General features: G+C 42.5%; 1 pseudogene; it reads right to left on the reverse strand.

Moving 5' to 3' along the window:
* Nucleotides 1–4,828: 4,828 nt before the first annotated feature.
* Nucleotides 4,829–6,780, reverse strand: LOC144264632 (uncharacterized; annotated as a pseudogene).
* Between the last annotated feature and the right edge of the window lie 14,549 nt (nt 6,781–21,329).

Below are 21,329 nucleotides of genomic sequence, written 5' to 3' on the forward strand. Positions count from 1 at the left end.
CACGTTAATCTTTGGGACATGATTTTCGCATATATGTTACGTAGGTGGTTAGATGTGTTCTGGTTTTACACCACCAAACCAGGGGTTCAATTTAATCATAACCCCACCAAAATGTTTTGCAAATGGAAGACAACTAGATTGGACAGCAGTTCCACATCCCTAATCAGAAGGCTATTTCCACAAAGATAAGTAAGGGTGTAGAGCAGAAGTACCCAGGGAAGATATTTGTTTACATAGTGGGGTACAGGACATATTAGAAGATGCAGTTGTGTAGCCCAACACTATATGTAGGATCATTATTTTTATAGGAGTTATAGTCTCAGTTTCTGGCAAATTACTGTGAAGACTATTACTCTTTCTCAATGTATCATCAGACATCTCTCTGAGATAGAAAAAAATGTGGGAAATTTTAAAGCTGTCACAGCTCCACTCTGAGATATTGATTTCTATCAAAATCCTTATTTTTAAAAAAATAAACAATTTTAATATTTGAGAAAGGTGTTAAATGAACAACCTGGTTCTTCAGAGACCAGATGCCATGCAAGCAGTGGAAAATGGGAATACTGAGTAACAATAGGGACATAATACTCTTTTTGTATACTGCATTGATTTAAATCACTGTTGGAATACTATGCCCAGTTTTGGGGACTATATTTTAAAAAAGATTATGGAAAATCTGGGGAGGGTTCAGAAAAGAGTTATAAGAAAGTTTTTGGTCTGGAAAGCACAACTTATTGTAATAAACTTAAGGAGCTCAACCTTATTTAGAATATTGAAGAGAAAGTTAAGAGGTGACTTGATCACTGTCTATACATACCTGCAGAGAGAGACTATATCTTATACTAGAGGGCTTTTTTATCTAGCAGGCAAAGGCAAAATAAGATCCAATGGCAGGAGGGAAATTTTAAACTGGAAATAAGATGCAAATGTTTAAGAGTTAGGGTAATTAACCATTGGAATGGATTACCAAGGGATATGGTACATTCTTCACAACTTGAAGTCTTTTGAAATCAGGGTTGGATGTCTTTCTTAAAGAGGTGGTCTGATTCAATGACAAGTTACTGGACTCAATTCAGGAATCACTGGATGAAATTCTATGGCCTGTATTATGCAGGTCAATCCTCCTCCTTCTTTTAAAATCTGAGTCTTCTGCACTCCATCCCATTTTTTGGCCTAAAACTAATCTCAAGAGACTATCTCTTGGCATGAAATTATAGTTCATTTTCAGTGCCAATTCATTCCTTCACATTTCTACAAAGAATACCAAATAAGGATGCCAATTCTTAAAGTATCAGTCTTCACTTCAGAGCTGGAGCAGAAAAATCATTATAGACCTACAATAGCTCATACAGTCTTCTCTTGTATTTTAATTAGGGATGGAATAACTAGTTTGGCTATGGGAAGAATCAGACTCTGTTCACCCAAATCTCCAACTATACCAAACCCTCACCTTTCTAGGGGCTAGACTGTGATATTCTTTATCATATTGAATTGTACTTTTCACATTGAGTCCTACTGGAGTGAGATACTATTCTTGAGGAGTAAAGTATTACTCACACTGAGTAAATATATCACAATCTGGCCTTAAGTTTGTAGAGAACTACTCTTCCTTTTCTTGACTCCTTTGTTATTTTCCACTCTGTCTTTTCAAGGCTAGCAGTGTGAGAGCAGGCCAGGAATTTCAATGAACTCCTCTTTGTGGGAGAAAACACAGAGTAAAGAAACAGAAGAGAGAAAAACTGGAAAACAAAATGGTGAGTTGAGAACCTTAGCAGAAGACAGTAGCATTTTCATGGATTTATGTACCACAAATATGGATTTACGTTGAGATTTGATAAGAAGTTATATTATGCGACCATTTGCATAGTTGTCTAATCACAGTAATTTCAGGACTCTGAACATAACTGGACTTTCCGAGCCCCATTTTCGTGTGTGGGGTTTGCACTTAGAATAAACAAATGTATCTACCAATCAGAAGTCAATGTGCTGGTGATATGTGTGTAAATCAGGCCTGTAATTTGGCAGTTAAGACAATGAACAAGATGCTGCATTCACAGATTCACTTTTCAAAATACAATCATACTTTACACTATTTTTTTAAAATTATGTTTCTGTTCAAGATGCAGTGCAACACATATGTATACCATTGGTACAACTGCCATACATTCTCCCCCCGGCTCCCAGCCAAGAGCGGGTCCAGCCATCCAGCTCTCTGGGGAGGCAGGGGGCAGCTGGGCTCTAGCTGTCCATCTTTCTTCTCAGTTTCACAGCTCCTGCCCTGAAATTGACAAGACAGCTAACAACAGCAGATATAAGCCCTAACTACACTGACATAAGCCTTACGCCTCTTGTGGAGGTGAAGTTATTATGTCAGTGTAGTAGAGCACTTGTGCATGTAGTCGGCGGAGTGTGTCCACAGTACCGAGGCAACTGTCGACTTCCGGAGCGTTGCACTGTGGGTAGCTATCCCACAGTTCCCGCAGTCTCCGCCGCCCATTTGAATTCTGAGTAGAAATCCCAGAGCCTGATGGGGCTAAAACATTGTTATGGTTGGTTCTGGTTACATATCGTCAGGACCCCCTTCCCTTCCTCCCTCCGTGAAAGCAAGGGCAGACAATCATTTTGCACCTTTTTTCTTGAGTTACCTGTGCAGATGCCATACCACAGCAAGCATGGAACCCGCTCAGCTAACAGTCACCGTATGTCTCCTGGGTGCTGGCAGACGTGGTACTGCATTGCTACACAGCAGCAGTTTATTGTCTTTTGGCAGCAGACAGTGCAGTATGACTGGTAGCCGTCGTCGACGTAGTCCAGGGTGCTCTTTTAACCAACGTCGATGAGGTCAGGGGCGCCTGGGCAAACCTGGGAGTGACTCAGCCAGGTCATTTCCCTTTTAAGTTTCGTCTCATGGCAGTTCAGTCCGACTGGCAGTGCACTGTCTTTTAATCTGCAGCCAGCAGAAGACGATGGCCAGCAGTCATACTGCACCGTCTTCTGCCAAGCACCCAGGAGATGACAATAGCTAGTGGTTGTACTGCACAGTCTGCTACCAGCAAGATGTATAAAGATATATGAAGTGGATCAAAACAAGAAATAGACCAGATTTGTTTCGTATTCATTTTCTCTTCCCTCCCTCCTTGAAATCAACGGGCCTGCTAAACCCAGTTTTGAGTTCTATCCTTGAGGGGGCCATTCTGTTTCTCACAAAGCCACCCCCTTAGTTGACTTTAATTCCCTGTAAGCCAACCCTGTAAGCCATGTCGTCGGTCGCCCCTCCCTCTGCCAGAGCAACAGCAAACAATCATTTCGCACCCTTTTCCCTGGATTGCCCAAGCAGGAGCAGACGCCATCGCACAGCAAGCATGGAGCCCGTTCAGCTCACCACAGTAGTTATGACCACTGTAAACACCTCATGCATTATCATGCAGTGTATGCAGAACCAGCACCTGAAAAACCAGGTGAGGAGGCGATGGCAGCGCGGTGATGAGGACATGAACACACTTTTCTCTAAAACCACATTCCCCCACAATTTGGAGATCATGATGTTAATGGGGCAGGCTTGTGCCGTGGAATGCCGATTCTGGGCCCAGGAAACAAGCACAGAGTGGTGGGACCGCATAGTGTTGCAGGTGGCTCCAAAACTTTTGCATGCGTAAGGGCCCTTTCATGGAACTTTGTGACTTGCTTTCCCCTGCCCTGAAGCACAAGAATACCAATATGAGAGCAGCCCTCACAGTTCACAAGCAAGTGGCAATAGCCCTGTGGAAGCTTGCAACACCAGACAGCTACCGGTCAGTTGGTAATCAATTTGGAGTGGGCAAATCTACTGTGGGGGCTGCTGTGATGCAAGTAGCCAATGCAATCATTGAGCTGCTGCTATCAAAGGTAGTGACTCTGGGAAATGTGCAGGTCATACTAAATGGCTTTGCTGCAATGGGATTCCCTAACTGTGGTGGAGCTATGGATGGAAAGCATATCCCTATCTTGGGACTGGACCACCAGGGCAGCCAGTACATAAACTGCAAGGGGTACTTTTCAATGGTGCTGCAAGCACTGGTGGATCACAAGGGACGTTTCACCAACATCAACGTGGGATGACCGGGAAAGGTTCATGACGCTTGCGTCTTCAGGAACTCTTGTCTGTTTAAATGGCTGCAGGAAGGGATTTACTTCCCAGACCAGAAAATAACTGTTGGGGATGTTGAAATGCCTATAGTTATCCTTGTGGACCCAGCCTACCCCTTAATGCCCTGGCTCATGAAGCCGTACACGGGCACCCTAGACGGTAGTCAGGAGCTGTTCAACTATAGGCTGAGCAAGTGCAGAATGGTGGTAGAGTGTGCATTTGGACGTTTAAAGGGTTGCTGGCGCAGTTTATTGACTCGCTCAGACCTCAGCAAAACCAATATTCCCATTGTTATTGCTACTTGTTGTGTGCTCCACAATCTCTGTGAGAGTAAGGGGGAGATGTTTATGGCGGGATGGGAGGTTGATGCAAATCGTCTGGCTGCTGAATACGCGCAGCCAGACACCAGGGCAGTTAGAAGAGCACAGCAGGAAGCAGTGCGCATCAGAGAAGCTTTGAAAACCAGTTTCATGACTGGCCAGGGTACTGTGTGATACTTCTGTTTGTTTCTCCTTGATGAAAACCCGTCCCCTTGTTTGACTTTGATTCCCTGTAAACCACCCGCCCTCCCACCTTCAATCACAGCTTGCTTGCAAAGGAAATAAAGTCACTATCATTTAAAAAACATGTATTCTTTATTAATTGATTATAAAAATAGGGAGATAACTCACAAGGTAGCCCATGTGGGATGTGGGAAGAGGGTAGGAGGGAAGAAAAGGCCACTTTAAAACTTGTTGAATGCCAGCCTTCTGTTACTTGGGCTGTCCACTGGGGTGGAGTGGTTGGGTACCTGGAGCCTCCCACCCCCTGTTCTTGGGCATCTGGGTGAGGAGGCTATGGAACTTGGGGAGGAGGGTGGGTGGTTAAGAAGGGGCTGCAGTGGCAGTCTGTGATCCTGCTGCCATTCATGAACCTCCACCAGACGCCGGAGCATGTCCGTTTGCTCCCGCAGTAGCCCCAACGTTTCTTCATGCCTCCTCTGATCTTCCTGCCACCACCTCTCCTCACATTCATCGGCCACCATCCTGTACTCTGCTATTGTGTCCCTCCACACAGCTCTGTCAGTGCCGGACGACTGCATGAGCTCAGAGAACATTTCATCGCGCATGCGTTTTTTTCGCCACCTTATCTGAGATAGCCTTTGGGACGGAGGAGGGAGGCTTGAAACATTTGCAGCTGCTGGAGGAAAAAAAGGGAGTGAAGTATTAAAAAGATACATTTTACAGAACAATGACTATACTCTTTCACAGTGAACAATACTATTCACATAGCTCATGTGATTTTGGTACAAGGTCGCATTTTGCATCTTATATTGAGTGCCTGCGGCTTTGGTGTTAGAGATCCCACACGCAGGGCCGGGCAACAGAATTCGGCTTGCAGGCGGCCGTGGTAAGCCATAGCCTTTCGTCTTCTGCAACCTTCATAACAGCAGCCCCCTCCTTTCCCATACCAAGCAAAGCCCGTTGAGTTGGCCATTTAGTGCTGCCGTTTTCCTGTTAACATGCAGCAGCAGAATCCAAACTAACCCCCTCCCCTCATCCAATTGCTTTTCCCCTCCCCCGCCCCCAGCCTGGCTGGTATCAGGGAAGATTCCTGCTAGCCAAACGCAAACAGCTCAGCGCCAATGGCCATCCCTCCCACCGCATGGCTAATTGCGGGGAGGATTTCTTTTCAGCCACAGGCAAACAGCCCAGTAGGAACGGGCACCTCTGAAAGTCCCCTTAATCAAATTCCCCTATTTCAACCAGGTTACCATGAATGATATCACTCTCCTGAGGATGACACAGAGAGATAAAGAACGGATGTTTCTCGAATGCCAGCAAACACCGGGACCATACACTGGCAGGCTTTGTCATGCAATGATACCAGATTGCTTGCTACTAGCATGGCGTGGTAAAGTGTCCTACCATGGAGGACGGAATAAGGCTGCTCTCCCCAGAAACCTTCTGCAAAGGCTTTTAGAGTACCTTCGGGAGAGCTTCATGGAGATGTCTCTGGAGGATTTCCCCAGACACTTTAACAGACTTTTCCAATACCTGTACTGGCCACGAATGCATCCCAAGTCCTCAGGGCTACTTAATCATTAAACACTTGCTTTTATAATGTGTATTATATTTAATAAAGGTACACTCACCAGAGGTCCCTTCTCTGGCTTCATTGGGTTGGGAGGGTATTTCAGTCAGGGTGATAAAAAGATACTGGCTGTCGGGGAGAACGGTGTGCTGGGTGCTCTCCCCAAGCTCGTCGTCGTTGTCCTCCCCATCTTCCCCGTCTGCAAAATCCTCAGCCATGGCAGAGAGTACCACATCATCAAAGTCCACGGACAGGGGTGGGGTAGTGGTGGCAGCCCCCCCTAGAATTGCATGCAGCTCAGTGTAGAAGCAGCATGTCTGGGGCTCTGTCCTGGAGCGTCCGTTTGATCCTTTGGTTTTCTGATACGCTTGTCTGAGCTCCTTTAGTTTCACGCAACACTGTGTTGCGTCTCTGATGTAGCCTCTGTCCCTCTTGGCCTCTGAGATTTTTTGAAACGTTTTGGCATTTCGTCTTTTGGAACATAGTTCTGATAGCACAGATTCCTCTCCCCATACAGCGATCAGATTGAGTACCTCCCGTTCAGTCCATGCTGGAGCTCTTTTTCAATTCTGGGACTGCATGGTCACCTGTGCTGATGAGCTCGCCTGGCCAAACAGGAAATGAGATTCAAAAGTTCCCGGGGCTTTTCCTGTACACCTGGCCAGTGCATCTGCATTCAGAGTGCTGTCCAGAGCGGTCACAATGGTGCACTGTGGGATAGCTCCCAGAGGCCAATACCTTAGAATTGCGTCCACACTAACCCTAATTCGAAACGGCGATGTTGATTTCAGTGCTAATCCCCTTGTTGGGGAGGAGTACAGAAATCGGTTTTAAGAGCCCTTTATGTTGAAAAAATGGCTTCATTGTGTGGACGGGTGCAGGGTTAATTTGGATTTAATGCTGCTAAATCCCACAAACTCGTAGTGTAGACCAGGCCTTAGAGCATTTGTGTGGGGACACACACAATCGACTGTATAAAAACGCTTTCTACAAAACCGACTTCTATAAATTCGACCTAATTTCGTAGTGTAGACAAGGCCTTACACTGGCGAGAGGAAGTCTGTAGTGTAGACACTGACATACTGCTTTATGTTGACCTAACTGTGTAGTGTAGATGAGCCGTGAAATTTCAACTTAGAGTCTGGTGGATTTTGTGGATTCCTTTACTGATTTTCCTCCTTTTAAATTAGTTTTTATTTTATGAGATAGGTAGACTTGGAAGGATTAGAGTTTTTTGGATAAATGTTGGTAAATGTTGATTTTACTGTACACACACAAACAGGCAAAAAAAAAAATTCCATCGATGAATATCTAAATTTATAGACAGCGAAATTAAGAAAACTGCTGCTTGAGAATTTATTAGAATTTGATTTAAGGATATTTACTTTCTATGTTTTATGCAATGTTGACAAATTTGTGTTTTACGGGTGTAAAGCTTTAATTTATTGAATCTCAATGTCGACTGTCATTAAATAATTATTGGCTGAACCTCCCATAATTTACCACAACATGAAAATTTAAATTAATAAAAATAAACATTTGTACTATCTACTGAAATTGTTTTTAAAAAATGGAACTCTGCAAAGTGTAAAGAAAGGGTTTTAAAATGCAACTAAAGGAAAGAAGGATATATGTAGAATCCATCAAATACCACTGGACTGAGCCCCGGGTTCGAGAAAATCATATGTATTCACCACACTTACTTTTAATGAGCATGAAAAGGAAGTGCTAGTGAACAAGCAAAATCCAATATGTACAATTTCTGAAACTTTGTATTGTTTAAAAATGTGGAGGATATTACAATAATTCATAAAGGATTTTTGAACTCCATTAATATACTTTTCAGCAATGAAGTGCTAGTGTAAAACACTGTCAAGCAGCAAAAATATTTTATATATAAAGAAGCAAGAGCGCACAATAATTATTTTCTTGTTCTCTCTAGTCTTGTCTTTACATAGTTGCTTGAGCAAACATTAAAGCAGACCTGGCCATGCTTGAATTTAAGACATATTATTTATTTATGACTTTATGTATTTTAAAAAAGCAAAAACAAGCAAACAAAAAATACTTCTGCATGAGTTGCCACTACTCTCTTTGCATGCTCTCAGTTCTACCCAGAGATAATGTGTGTATTACAGTTGATTTAAATACGAGTATCCTATGGTCCTTCTTGAGCAAAGATTCCTAATTTATTAATTTTAACGTCATTGTCCTTGCATGTAAACTCCCACTTTCCAAAGAAAAATAGCACAAAATCAGTCATTTTTAAAAGCACGCATTAAAGACTGCAATCAAAGCAGGTTAACAGTACATTTAAGTAAATTCTATTTATAGATCAGCCAATGCAAATAATAAACTTTTCAATTATTACAGCAGAAATTTGATATAAATGTCAATCAAGATGTACATTTTTAGATGGTCATGTAGAAATCAGGCTTAAATAAGTGGCTGAAATCTTACTACTTTGTGATGAATTAAAATAAGATTGTGTACATTTTTGCAGTTACACATATATATTTAACTGTTATTGTTTATATTACCTTCACAGAAACTTAAATACGAACTATCCATGTTGTCATTTTCTCCTTTATCATATTTTTGATCCTTTTTTTGAACAGAGTTAGAAATATAACATTTTTGTTTGAATTTTCATGTGCATTCCAACGTCACTGATGATCTCAGTACAGCTGTATAAAGTTAATTATAAGACTGCCGCTGAGGAAGCAGCAGAGGGAACACAAGACTACAATATTTATAAACAATGGCTATTTCATTTCCTGTTTTAGCGCCTGAGTAGCCTCTCTGCAGTTGATCGGATGGATTTCTCTGTGGATACAGATGGAGATGCAATAGATTATAGAATTCTCCAAATCCCATAGAAGATTGTCATTTAAACTAAAACTGGTTTAAACCAACAGCACAAAGTTGTACCAGTGAGACTATATTGGTTAACATCACTCCTTTAGTTAAACCAGTGCAACTTTGTGTGTACAGCTGGGCTGTGTATCTGTACAGACCTGATCTTAGTTGAGGCCCTAGTTGAGGGAAAACTGTTACATTATGTATTCTAACTAATGTGTTATGGTATCATTTTAAAAATTTGTTCGCAATCGCCATTTTGAATTCTGTAAAGTTGTTTGGGAGCCATTTTGGTCTCCCTTCTTGTTGGGCTTTTGGCGCCCTTTTTCTGTAAAGTGGGAAAAGATCAGTCACATGATTCCGCAATTCTGCCTGGAAACAAAAGAATATATAAGCTTCTCTCACAGGCTATTGGATGCTGTCCATCATGGTGGCAGCCTGTCTCCACATTGGTCATCGTGAGCAGTCTCTGAGAGGCAACACATCAACTCACTCCTACTTACTTGAGATTGAGGGATTCTGGTCCAGCAGCTGATTTGATCCATGTTCCTCCTGTGTACATCACCATCACCAGGCACAGTAGAAGGTCCGGGTTGCCCATCGCACAACCTGAGCTGAGGCAATTGGGTCAGACACGACCCCCTCCATGACTGACGTCTCGTCTGTAAAGTACAGATTTCTTGACTGTTAATCCATAACATCTGTAAGGGCTAGAGGGCCTGGGCTTCACGCCCTTGATTCCAAAACACCAAGTGTTCTTTACTTACCTGTACCTAATAAACTGTCTTTTCATTCACCTTTAATCTTGTCTTCCTGTTTCACTGAGACCATAGGTGACAGACCCTAAATCAGGGATAATCCGAACTTCCATCATTAGCAGGGGTCCTTCAGTACCCCCCCTTTAATTCTGTTTTCTCCTAACATCAAGGGGCTACTGAAATGCAAAGAATAATTAAAAAAAAATTTCCATTCTGTCTGCCAAATTTTACATATTTTTCTATTTTATTTAGAGCAGTCTTTTTTTAACACCAAACTACTTCGAAGTGAAAATTCTTATTATTTATTCCATGAAAAAAAAAAAATCTGTTCAGGGAACATGTAGGTGGCATGGTTAAGGAATCAAAATGCCAAAAAGGATCAAAATGCCAAAGTTAAGATTGCATTTGCCTCATCGTATGGAGCCTTTGCCTCAGTTCATAGGCACCTACAGAGCATGCATATGGAGTGTAGCATTTCTAAACGAGTGCTTTGAGCTTACTAAAATAAAAACCAAAGAAACCTCCATACAAAATGTGGTGAATGGGTGCATGCAAAGGCATGCATGGGGCAAAAGGAGACAAGAGAAGAGACATAGATTTTGCAGAATTCTGAATACAAGGAATGAGATTTGGTGCTGTGCCTCTAAGGGCAAAGGCAGTTTTAATCAACCTTTGCACCTTCCCAGTCCTGGGCTGCATTCAGTGCTTAATTTGTGCCGGGGCTTGCCAGGACTGAGCCCCAGTACCTCCATGCTTGGCAGTTCATAGCCCCAGAACCTCTGGGCTTGACACATCACTTATGAAAGTAAAAAAAAAAAAAAAACTTGAGCCCCAGCACCTCTTTCATTACAAATTAACCCCATCTCAGACCTCAAGGACCTACTGTTCCCTTTCAGGAGGCCCAGCCAACTCCACCCCACTCCTTATCCTCCTTGCTGACAATCCTTAGGTCCATCCCACTTCCCAGTCCCTCGGCGCTGAGAACAGCCATAGTTTCAGCAGGTTGAGATCCCCGCCTCCGGAGCAGTACCTGAGAGCTGGCCACGCTCCCAGCCATGTGACGTGTGCGGTAGTTACTGGGCAGCCTCGCAAGTGTGCAGTTTACAGGGAACTTTGGCCCCAAGTGAAAAAAAACACAGCATATTAAATCTTTTCACTGGCAGTGCAAACACCAGCTAAGTGGCAACCCTAGCTGCATTGCAGCCCCACCATAACTGAGACATCACTGGGGGATTTCTGCCCCCAATGCCTCCTCTATATCTGAGCTGGCAAGGGGGTCCTCAGAAATCAGCCGTATGGCTGGTGAGCCAGGGAGATTCTCCCACAGCCAGAACTTTGGCTTTTAGAGCCTCTCTGTGCTGCTCTGACCTCTTACCCAGTGTAAAAGGGCAGGAGCTGTGAGGAGAATCTTGCCCAAGGATCTAAATTTGATGTGGAAGGTAGAGTACAAAGGGATCCCATAAATAATTCAGCCTCTAATTAATCCATCTCTTAACTGCTCAAGTTCACATGGCTTGACTTTATTAGATAGGTCTGTAACATAATGGTCAGTAAAAAGAAAAGGAGTACTTATGGCACCTTAGAGACTAACAAATTTATTTGAGCATAAGCTTTCGTGAGCTACAGCTCACTTCAACGGATGCATTCAGTGGAAAATACAGTGGGGAGATTTATATACGTAGAGAACATGAAACAATGGGTGTAACCATACACACTGTAACGAGAGTGATCACCTAAGGTGAGCTATTACCAGCAGGAGAGCAGGGGGGCTGGGGGGTGATTTTGTAGTGATAATCAAGGTGGGCCATTTCCAGCAGTTCAGATCATATAATATAAGGGTTGGAAGGGACCTCAGGAGGTCATCTAGTCCAACCCCCTGCTCAAAGCAGGACCAATCCCCAATTTTTGCCCCAGATCCCTAAATGGCCCCCTACAAGGATTGAACTCACAACCCTGGGTTTAGGAGGCCAATGCTCAAACCACTGAGCTATCCCTCCCCGAAAGAACATCTTGAGGAATAGTGGTGGGGAGGGGAATAAACATGGGGAAATAGTTTTACTTTGTGTAATGACCCATCCACTCCCAGTCACTACAAAAGGCCCCCCCCCCACCCTTCTGCTGGTAATAGCTCACCTTAAGTGATCACTCTCATTACAGTGTGTATGGTAACACCCATTGTTTCATGTTCTCTGTGTATATAAATCTCCCCACTGTATTTTCCACTGAATGCATCCGATGAAGTGAGCTGTAGCTCACAAAAGCTTATGCTCAAATAAATTTGTTAGTCGCTAAGGTGCCACAAGTACTCCTTTTCTTTTTGCGAATACAGACTAACACGGCTGCTACTCTGAAACCTGTCATAATAGTCAGTGATCTCACCATGCGGCTGATTTCTTGTAAAGAAAATGTACCTTTTCCTGGTGACATTCTTGCATGGATTACAGTATTCTTGACATTTTGGAACGATTTTGTCTAGCAGTGTATAGTTTTCTTGGTGCTCCCACTGCAATGTATTGTAGATCTTCAGCGCTTCTGGGCCAGCTACGTGCAGCAGTGTGCAGAATTTCATCCTCTCAGATTTCTGTGCTGTACCACTTGCTTCCAGAGAAATGTGAAGTTTTCAAACCACCTCCTCCAGTTCTCTGGCAGGTTCCCTTCCATTATTTAATCAAGAATTTATTACTGTGTTTCATCATTTCATTTCACCAAATTATAAGAACAATCCTGTATTCCTTTCACACCCACAACTGAGATTAATGGGAGTTTGGGGCACACATGAAACATAGAATTGAGCCCTGCCACAAATTCATTCTTGATTGCTGTTTAATTTTGTCATAGTGGAAGTAGATAGAAAGGTTACCTCTTGGTCAAATCATGGCCTTGTAAAAATGACTTCAGTTCCATTTTTTCACCTGTTAAAATACATGTAAATAATAAATACATTTTAAAAAGTGCTTGGAAGGCTGCCATATGAAACATATCCACATTCCAAGCACTAGATGTTGGGATAAAATTTTCAAAAAAACCCTAAAGTGACTTAGAAGCCTAAGTCCCAGGAGTCACTTTTGAAAAGTGAGCATAGGCCCCTAATTTGTACCTCTAAATTTATGCCTCTAATCTCTAAATACACAAGTACATTGGAAGAGATCCAGCTAAAAGGAGTTAATATTTGGTTCACTACAGCATTCATATTACATGGTCAGGTAATACAATAATTAATATTACATATTTTGGGAGAAAACTCTATTGACATACATGATTTAAACATGAATCTTTCAATTACCTTTTTAAATAATCTTAATTTTTACCCTGCCCAGGTTATCCACTGCAAATTTTAAACAGTCCAAGTACTTTATTTTAACATATTGAAATGTGTGAAATAAGAGGAATTGATCAAACCAATATTCTTTCTGAGGAAAGGCAAAATGTTCTCAGGGCTTACATATTTGTTGATAGCAATGGGAGCAACAGTGAAAAGGATCCGCTGTGAGCAAATAAGATTTAACTCATTATTTCTGAATGCTCAAAAGGGAATTAGGCATGTCACCAAAATAAGCAAAGACACAGCCTGTAAAGACTCTGCAAAGCATGCAATCTAAATGCAACACGACACAAGTGGGCAGTATAAAAAGACAAAAAGGCAGAAAGAAAGAATGGGAGAGGGAGAAGCAGTGTGACAATAACAGGATAACACGGATATTAATCAAGCAGAGGCATGTAAACATTTAATGTTTTTTGCTGTGCTTTTTGGCTAACTTTACCTCCCTCTAACTTTTCATAGTGGAAATAATTTTTTTGGATGGATTTGAATGAATGAGGGATGTACCATGGTAAAGAAGTTGGGGTGTGGGGTGGTATTCCACACATGAGGAACATTATGGAAGAAGGCACAGAGATATTTATGAGAGAAGGAGATGAAAGGTATATCGAGATTGGCTTAACTGGCACAGCAGTCAGGTCATGACGATATATGAAAGGAGACTAGGTCAGAGAGATGAGCAAACGACTGAGTGATATAGGGCCTTAAAAGCAAGAAAAAGATATTTAAATTTGAGGCGCAGCACAATGGCAAGACAGTGAAATGACTTAAACAAGTGGGTGACATAGGCCATAAAGATGATTTTGGCAGCAGCATCTTGAATAGACTGGTCTCAGGAGGAGGAATTTGCTTACTTGAGACAGGAAATGATCAGGACAGGGGTAAGCCATTTGGCTGTCGAGACAAAGAGAAAGGGATAGTTGTTTCTCTTTTCTTCCCCCACATCTATGAATCAGTACATATTTTCTAAGGAATTATTATAAATCACAAACAATGAATCTTTGTTTTCCTTTTCTTTTTATTTCTATTTGACAGTAATGCTGCCAAGATGATTCAACATAGAAATGTGAGCTATCCGTGCATTTAGAATGTTTAGATTTTATTTGTGCAGTATAGAAGTCAGATCTTAGTTGGAAAATAACTATTCCATGGTTGGAACAGGCACATTAGGATTTAAGATGTGTGCAGAGTTGGTTAGGGTTAAAAGATTCAGTTATAAAACTTCAGCCAGATATTTGATTTTGTTGTTATAACTTCAGATACCATTTTTTAAGTCATAACAATAGGTCCCCCTAGTGGATAAAGGAGATAGTAAATTTTGTTTTGCTTGAAAATTTCTTCTTGCCACTGTACCAGTCTTGATTATCAAGTCAAAGCCCTCTCTTTCCCACTTGGACAAATGAATGGAGGGAAATGTTTTATTAATACTTGCACAGCTCTTTGAAAGTGTAAAGCATTTTGTAAGTGATATGTACTTTTTATTGAACTGGCCTATTAAGCAATCATGTCATCACCCCAGTGCAGTATCTAAGACAGTGATGAAACTACCTAGTAAACACATAACATCAATTACCAAAAAATATTTATCAAAAGATAAAATAATTTTACTGGTGTTTTGGTCCTGATTGGTGTGATAGATATGTGATAGATAGATATTGGTGTGATAGACATGTATTATGCTTCTGCAAAAATGAGTCAAGACTTCACAATTGAGTTTTGAATCGCACTTTTCAGAGTCATGATATTCAAGGCACTTCATGTAGTAATGAATTACACACTGGTAATGCAGTGACTGCATTTGGGAAATGTGGTGGCCACTATATATAGCTATAATTAGTTCACACACATTAGAACCTGTTTTATTAGGTGAGGAAATCTTGACCAAGAGATTGGGAGTTATCTTCAGCTTTTCTAAAAGGGGCTATTTGACTTCCACCAGGATAGGTACCAAGAAAGTGATCTGAGTTTAGTGCCTCATCTCATGGACAGAATTTCTAATACTACCATTTCTCACCTTGTGCATGGACAGCATTCAATATGAATCCAAGCTCTGGAATAGAGCCTTATCCCACATCATTGTGGTCTACAGATGTGCCCTGTTTTCTCTGGTTTTTCAAACCTCCTGTAAACCAAATAAGGCTGAACTACATTAACTAGAAGTTTTTAACTAATTTGTGGGAATTTTCAAACCTAGCACCCACACATTTCTTCATTGCCTATATCCAACAGGTGTTTTGTTCCATACTTTTCCCATTCATTGATCTGGCAGCTTTTTATATGATTTCAACCTGTTTTGCTCCTTATATGCCTCAATAAACAGCAAAACAGTTTTAGCATTTTATCACCATGTTTCAAATAAAATTGTCACTACTTAGTCTATGATAACAAAGACAATTGGCACATGTACATTTTGGTTGTCATGGAGGGCCTCTTAAATAACCTTCTTTCTCAACTCTGTTTACCTTCCCTAACACAACCATAGAATATTAGGGTTGGAAGGGACCTCAGGAGGTCATCTAGTCCAACCCCGTGCTCAAAGCAGGACCAATCCCCAACTAAATCATCCCAGCCTGGGCTTTGTCAAGCCTGACCTTAAAAACTTCTAAGGAAGGAGATTCCACCACCTCCCTAGGTAACGCATTCCAGTGCTTCACTACCCTCCTAGTGAAAAAGTTTTTCCTAATATCCAACCTAAACCTCCCCCACTGCAACTTGAGACCATTAGTCCTTGTTCTGTCATCTGCTACCACTGAGAACAGTCTAGAACAATCAGAACATCCTTGAGCCTTTTGTTGCAGCAACCCTCCTTCCAGCAGAGGCTAGAAATGACTTCTGTCAAGATCTGACAACACTACACCTAATCCAGAGAAAGCTGTGGAATGCAACATAAAGTGCTTGGAGTCCCTGCCTACCCAAGACTTACTCAAACTCAGATTGCTAAATGGTAATGCAGGCACTTTCTGCTCGTAGAACTCATTTGGTCTTGTCACACAAACGTATAGAACTCAAGACCCTCTCAAAAACTAATTTTCTAAGTCCAATGCTGATACGACAACTGAACACTGAGATAATGACCTTTACCCAAATGTCAGAACAAACACTTCTGGAAAACAGAACAGTCAATCTTATTTTGAACTGTTTTTTCTAGCTACTAACAGGGAATTCATCACCCGTTAAGAGTAGTCCTTTCCTACTAAACCTATTCTCTAAATATTCCTGTAAATAAAGCTTGTCTGTGAGGAATAAACAGTGGCAGAACTAACCTTCTGTCTACCAATAAGGCAGAGACTGCTGTACTGCTAGAATCACAGTAATTCTATGGCTTTCAGGATAATAGTTATGTTCTACCATCTTGGCTTTGAATTTCTTGCAAACAAGAACATGAGAGTAGAGATGTGTAAGTTAGGAAGTATCTATTTCTAGGCCATGGCCCTTGCACCCCTACAGCAAAAGTGGGGGGAGGAGAGAGAAGTAGAAACAGCACGTGGCATTCCAAATGGATGCATGTAAGATGGGTCTCCACTTACTGTTTGATATATGTTCTGAGAATTATCACGTCCTTCAGCTGATTAATTGCCAATGTGATCAATTTGCTTTGCAACTGAGTTTCCCCATTGGTGACCTTTGGTGCTTTGGGTAAAAGAGTAAGACATTTTCTTATTCTTTAAGCATTTCTGAGGCTTCTAGTGCCTTCCTATTCATCTACACTAGTGTAGTGAAATTCCAATGGAATCTGTACAGATTTCCCCTTGATATAACTTGGGAATGCTAGAAGAACTTGAAACATTGACCTCTCTTTTTTCTCTGGGGGATCATTTCCCTTTTGTTACTCAATGATGAAAACCTTCTCAACATCCCTGCAGACTTACTTCAATGGCAATTATCTCCCAGCAAGAGTGGTACAGAACACGACCTCTGGAAAAGTTTTGCTTGTGACAGCCACTAACTGATAGAACTCCTGCCCTAATGAACAAGTACAAAGGAAAAATGTAGCTCTTGCTTTAGATATGGCTGATTTTGGAGTAAGGGAAGTTGCATTTACCTATACAGCGGTCACCATTAAAAGTCTAATATAGGAGATACCATGCTGTAGTACCAAACTACAAGGATTTCCCTATACTAAATAGAAATAAACACGGAGAATTATATAGGTTATATTCATACCAGAAGCTTCTGCACTTCACTCTTGCCAACTCTTGCGATTTTATCATGAGTCTCGTGATACTGGACATTTTTCTTGATGCCCCAGAAAACACAAGATGAGGAAAATGCCTGAAATCTGAAACTATGGGCTTTATGGCAGCCTTACCCTGCAGCACATTCACCTTTTCCTCTTTGATTTCAGTACACAGAAACAGCATAGGAAAATTTGGAGGCCTCTCTACAGTTACATGAAGGTAGGTGCTTTGACAAGCGTGTTGGGAAACTTTTGGGTCTTTCTTCTGCACCCCATATCTAGGGTCTCTTGTACCAAGGTCCTGGATGCTCTGGGGGGGAGCAGACATTTGGCAGAAGCTTTGGCTTTGATAGTGCTAGACACGCGAGAGAGGCCCTGCTGGGCTCAACAGGGAGAACTTAGGTCTGTGCCAAAGTGGGCAATGCTGGCATTGATTCCCAGCACTGAAGCCCATTTCCACAAAGGGACTTAAGCACTAAGACACAGATTGTAAAAGATATTTAGGTGTTGTTGCACTCAGCATCATAACCCCTAACCGGTGTGGAGCCTCAATCTCGTTTTCAAAAGTGATTTAGGCACTTAGGAGTCTGAATTCTATCAACTGATGGGATTTAGACTGTCTACATTCCTTTTGAAAATGAGATTGAGGCTCCTAAACCAGTTAGGTGGTGCAACACTGAGTGCAACAACACCTGTATACCTTTAAAAATCTGGGCCCTAAAGCCTGGATTTAGGTGTTACTGTGATCCACAAAATCCTCATTCAGTGGCCACCTAATCCTGTAGGTGCCTAAATTTATACTGTACAAGTTGCCTAGGTCCCTAAGATTCTGCCTCTAGGCATGCCCACTGCTGTCCCAGGCTGGTGCCTGGATGCTTATCACACCCCTAAACCCTGCCCCCAGGCATGATCCTCAAACCAGGTGAAACTGGGTAGGCCACTTTAGTAGGTGCATTCAGAGCTAACTTAACTGCACATAAAACATCCTGGCGGGGAGGGAAGAAGTTTCCCAACTGTCACTGTGGTAAAGATTACTCAGCTGGGACGTGGGCAAGTCCAGTTCAAGTTCCTAAGCCGATAAGGGATTTGATAAACTCTCAGGTGTGTGCCCTAACCACTGGACTAACAGACCATGCTCCGTGGTCCAATACAAATTTAATAATTTATGCACAACTTCAAAAGGAGAGTTTGCGAGAGATTCACTTCAGAATCTCCCAAAGCCTACAGGTTAGGGCTTATCCTCCACCCCTCAGGCCAGTTTTTGTGGAGTTAGGTGTGCACTGCCACTGTTCTTCCAAGAAATGGCTGGCTTAGGTGCCTAAGATGCCTCCCCTCCAGGAGAGGGTTCCAAGCTGTGGATTGCAAGCACTGCCCCCAGCTCTGAGAGGCAGGGTTTAGGACACACTTCTCTTTTTGGTACTGGCTAGGTGAGGTGGGTCTCCACCTAGCTTGCTGGCTTACGTAGATCCCATTCTCATATGCCTCTCTCTCCCCAGGCATTGTGTAGGGAACCTAGGTACCTAACTCAGGATTTACGAATGCCACTGAGTGGCTAGGTGCCTAAAAATCAGGCTTTAGAACTTCAAAGTCCCTTTGTGGATCCAGGCCTGCATGGTTTTTTTGACTTAAGCTTTTGCTTTGTAGGTTTATAATTTGAAACCTGATTAATGCCATGCTTACAAGAGTTTTTTAGGGTAACTGAAGAAGGGCTTAGAATTGCATCCTATTTCTTAGATGCTAGGTTTTACATTTGCAAGCATAACTGTGCAGAAATGCCAATGTGGTAGACTTTCAGGCAGCTGTTACCATGATGCTGATCCATCTTTGATACTGTTCTGCCACGCTGACATGATTTGGACTTGCTAAGAGGTCTTTCTTCCTCTGTTGATATGAAGCAAAGGGGGGAAAAAAGAATGCTAGTGTATTGAAACACTAGGCCAACAGACAAGCAAGGACGAAGAGGTATCAGCCCCCCTAAAACAGAAACAATACAGCAAATGTGGAAGTGCTAAAAACCTTTGGCATTAGTGTCAGCTGAGAGCAATGGTAGTACTAGAGCACCAAGAAAAAACAGCAGAAAATGAACCAGCAACACCAAGGCACAGAGAAAAGTTTTAAAGTTGAGAAAGACAAGTAGGGAAGCATTTAAATGATGTCAGGTAACAAACACTTGTGGTGCTGGAATGAAAGCACCAAAACCAGGTCCTGAAATATTGAAACAAAACAGGTACCAAAGTGTCATGATATCACTGTATCATTTGTTCTTTTGCACTCCCCCATCTATCAGCATCAAGCTGTTATCTCTTCTCTTATTCTTAGATTGTAAACTCTTTGGAACAGGGAGCATCTTTTTGTACCGAGCACAATGGGGTCCAGGTCAATGACCAGAGCTCATAGGTGCAACAGTAATAAAAACAACAACTAGGGGGTCGTACACTTTGTAGCTTCTGTAGGCCATGCCCACTTCACACACTAGGGGCTCCTTGCCTCCCTCTACTTGGCCCCATCAGCATAAGTCCCCTGTGTGTCACCCTCCCATCCTCCTCTATTTCAGGCACTCCACGCAACTTCCCTCACCCCATCCCTCATGCTTGGGATTCTGTGTATTCCCAATTTCCTCCTCTGCCACATGCCAGGGGCTCTATGTCCCCTTCCCCCATCCTCCTCCTCCATGCCAGTAGCTCCAGATGGCTCCCCTTTCCCCCATATCAGGGTTCTGCGTGGGAGTACCCTGATTCTGATATCCCCATACCAGGGTCTCATTCTCTCTCCCAACCCAAAGCCTCTGTGTGCCCCCCATTCCAGCATCCACCAATCTTTCCCTCTGCCCCCAATTTGCCCTTCTCCCATATCAGGCTACCCTATTCTCTCCAAAGCCAGGAACTGTGTGTACTCCCATTCCCCCTTACCAGGGTTCCCTGTTCCCCGTCCCCCCCATACCAGGGGCTCTGTTCCCTCTCACTCCTTCCTCCCCTGCTTCCCATGCCAAGAACTGTCTCTCTCCCCTATTCCTCACTAATGCCCAGTACCTTTCTTCCTCCCTGCATGGAAGGGAAAGCAGACAGCTGGTGTCCCCCACCAAGGAGCAGGTTTTGAGAAGGTAGTGTGGTAGGAGGGAGGAAGGAATGGCTGAACCCTCCAGCCCTCCTCTCTTCCCTCCCTCTGGCTTCTCCTGCTGGCTGAACATTCCCTACCACCCCCCCTGCTAGGTGGCTACCAGAAGGAAAGCAATTATTTCCCTTCTGTCTGACCGGGAGATTGAGGAGCTCCTCAGAGTTAGAAATGCCGGAGTTACAAACAGATCAGTCAATCACACACCTCATTTGGAACCAGAAGTACACATCAGGCAGCAGCAAAGAAAAAAAAAAAAAAAAAGCAAATACAGTACAGTACTGTGTTAAATGAACTACTAATAAAAATAAAGGGAAAGTAATTTCTTTTTTGACAAAGTAAGGAAAGTGTTTCTGTGCTTGTTTCATTTTAATTAAGATGGTTAAAAGCAGCATTTTTCTTGTGCAGAGTAAAGTTTGAAAGCAAAGTCAATGATCAGTTGTAAACTTTAAAAGAACGATCAGTGTTTTGTTTGGTGTTACAAACATGTCAGAGTTATGAACAACCTCCATTGCTGAGGTATTCGTAACTGAGGTTCTACTGTAAATCATTCAGGAGTGTCAGCATGTTAAACTCTATTGGGAGGATGGGCAGGGATGAGGGGTGTGATTATGCTGAAAGGTGTTCATTGGTGCCATCAACCAGGTGTTTGATCTATAGAAAATTGAAGAGGTACTTCAAGTCCTGGCTCTGCTAAACATATCAGAGGCACCATGTGTCCCCCATTTTTCCCCTTTTGGTTTTCTGATTTTTCCCAAAATCCATAGGGTTCTGCCTAGATCCTAGAATGTTGCCTGAAATTTTGGAATCAACAGCAAAACACTGGCCTCTTACTAATTGTATCACCTTACAGTCAGAAGGAATAGAACTGATCATTCAGAATGCCTGAGCAAGTGAGCACAGGTC

Source organism: Eretmochelys imbricata, chromosome 5 (genome assembly GCF_965152235.1).
Source record: "Eretmochelys imbricata isolate rEreImb1 chromosome 5, rEreImb1.hap1, whole genome shotgun sequence".
NCBI classification, from domain to species: Eukaryota; Metazoa; Chordata; order Testudines; family Cheloniidae; genus Eretmochelys; species Eretmochelys imbricata.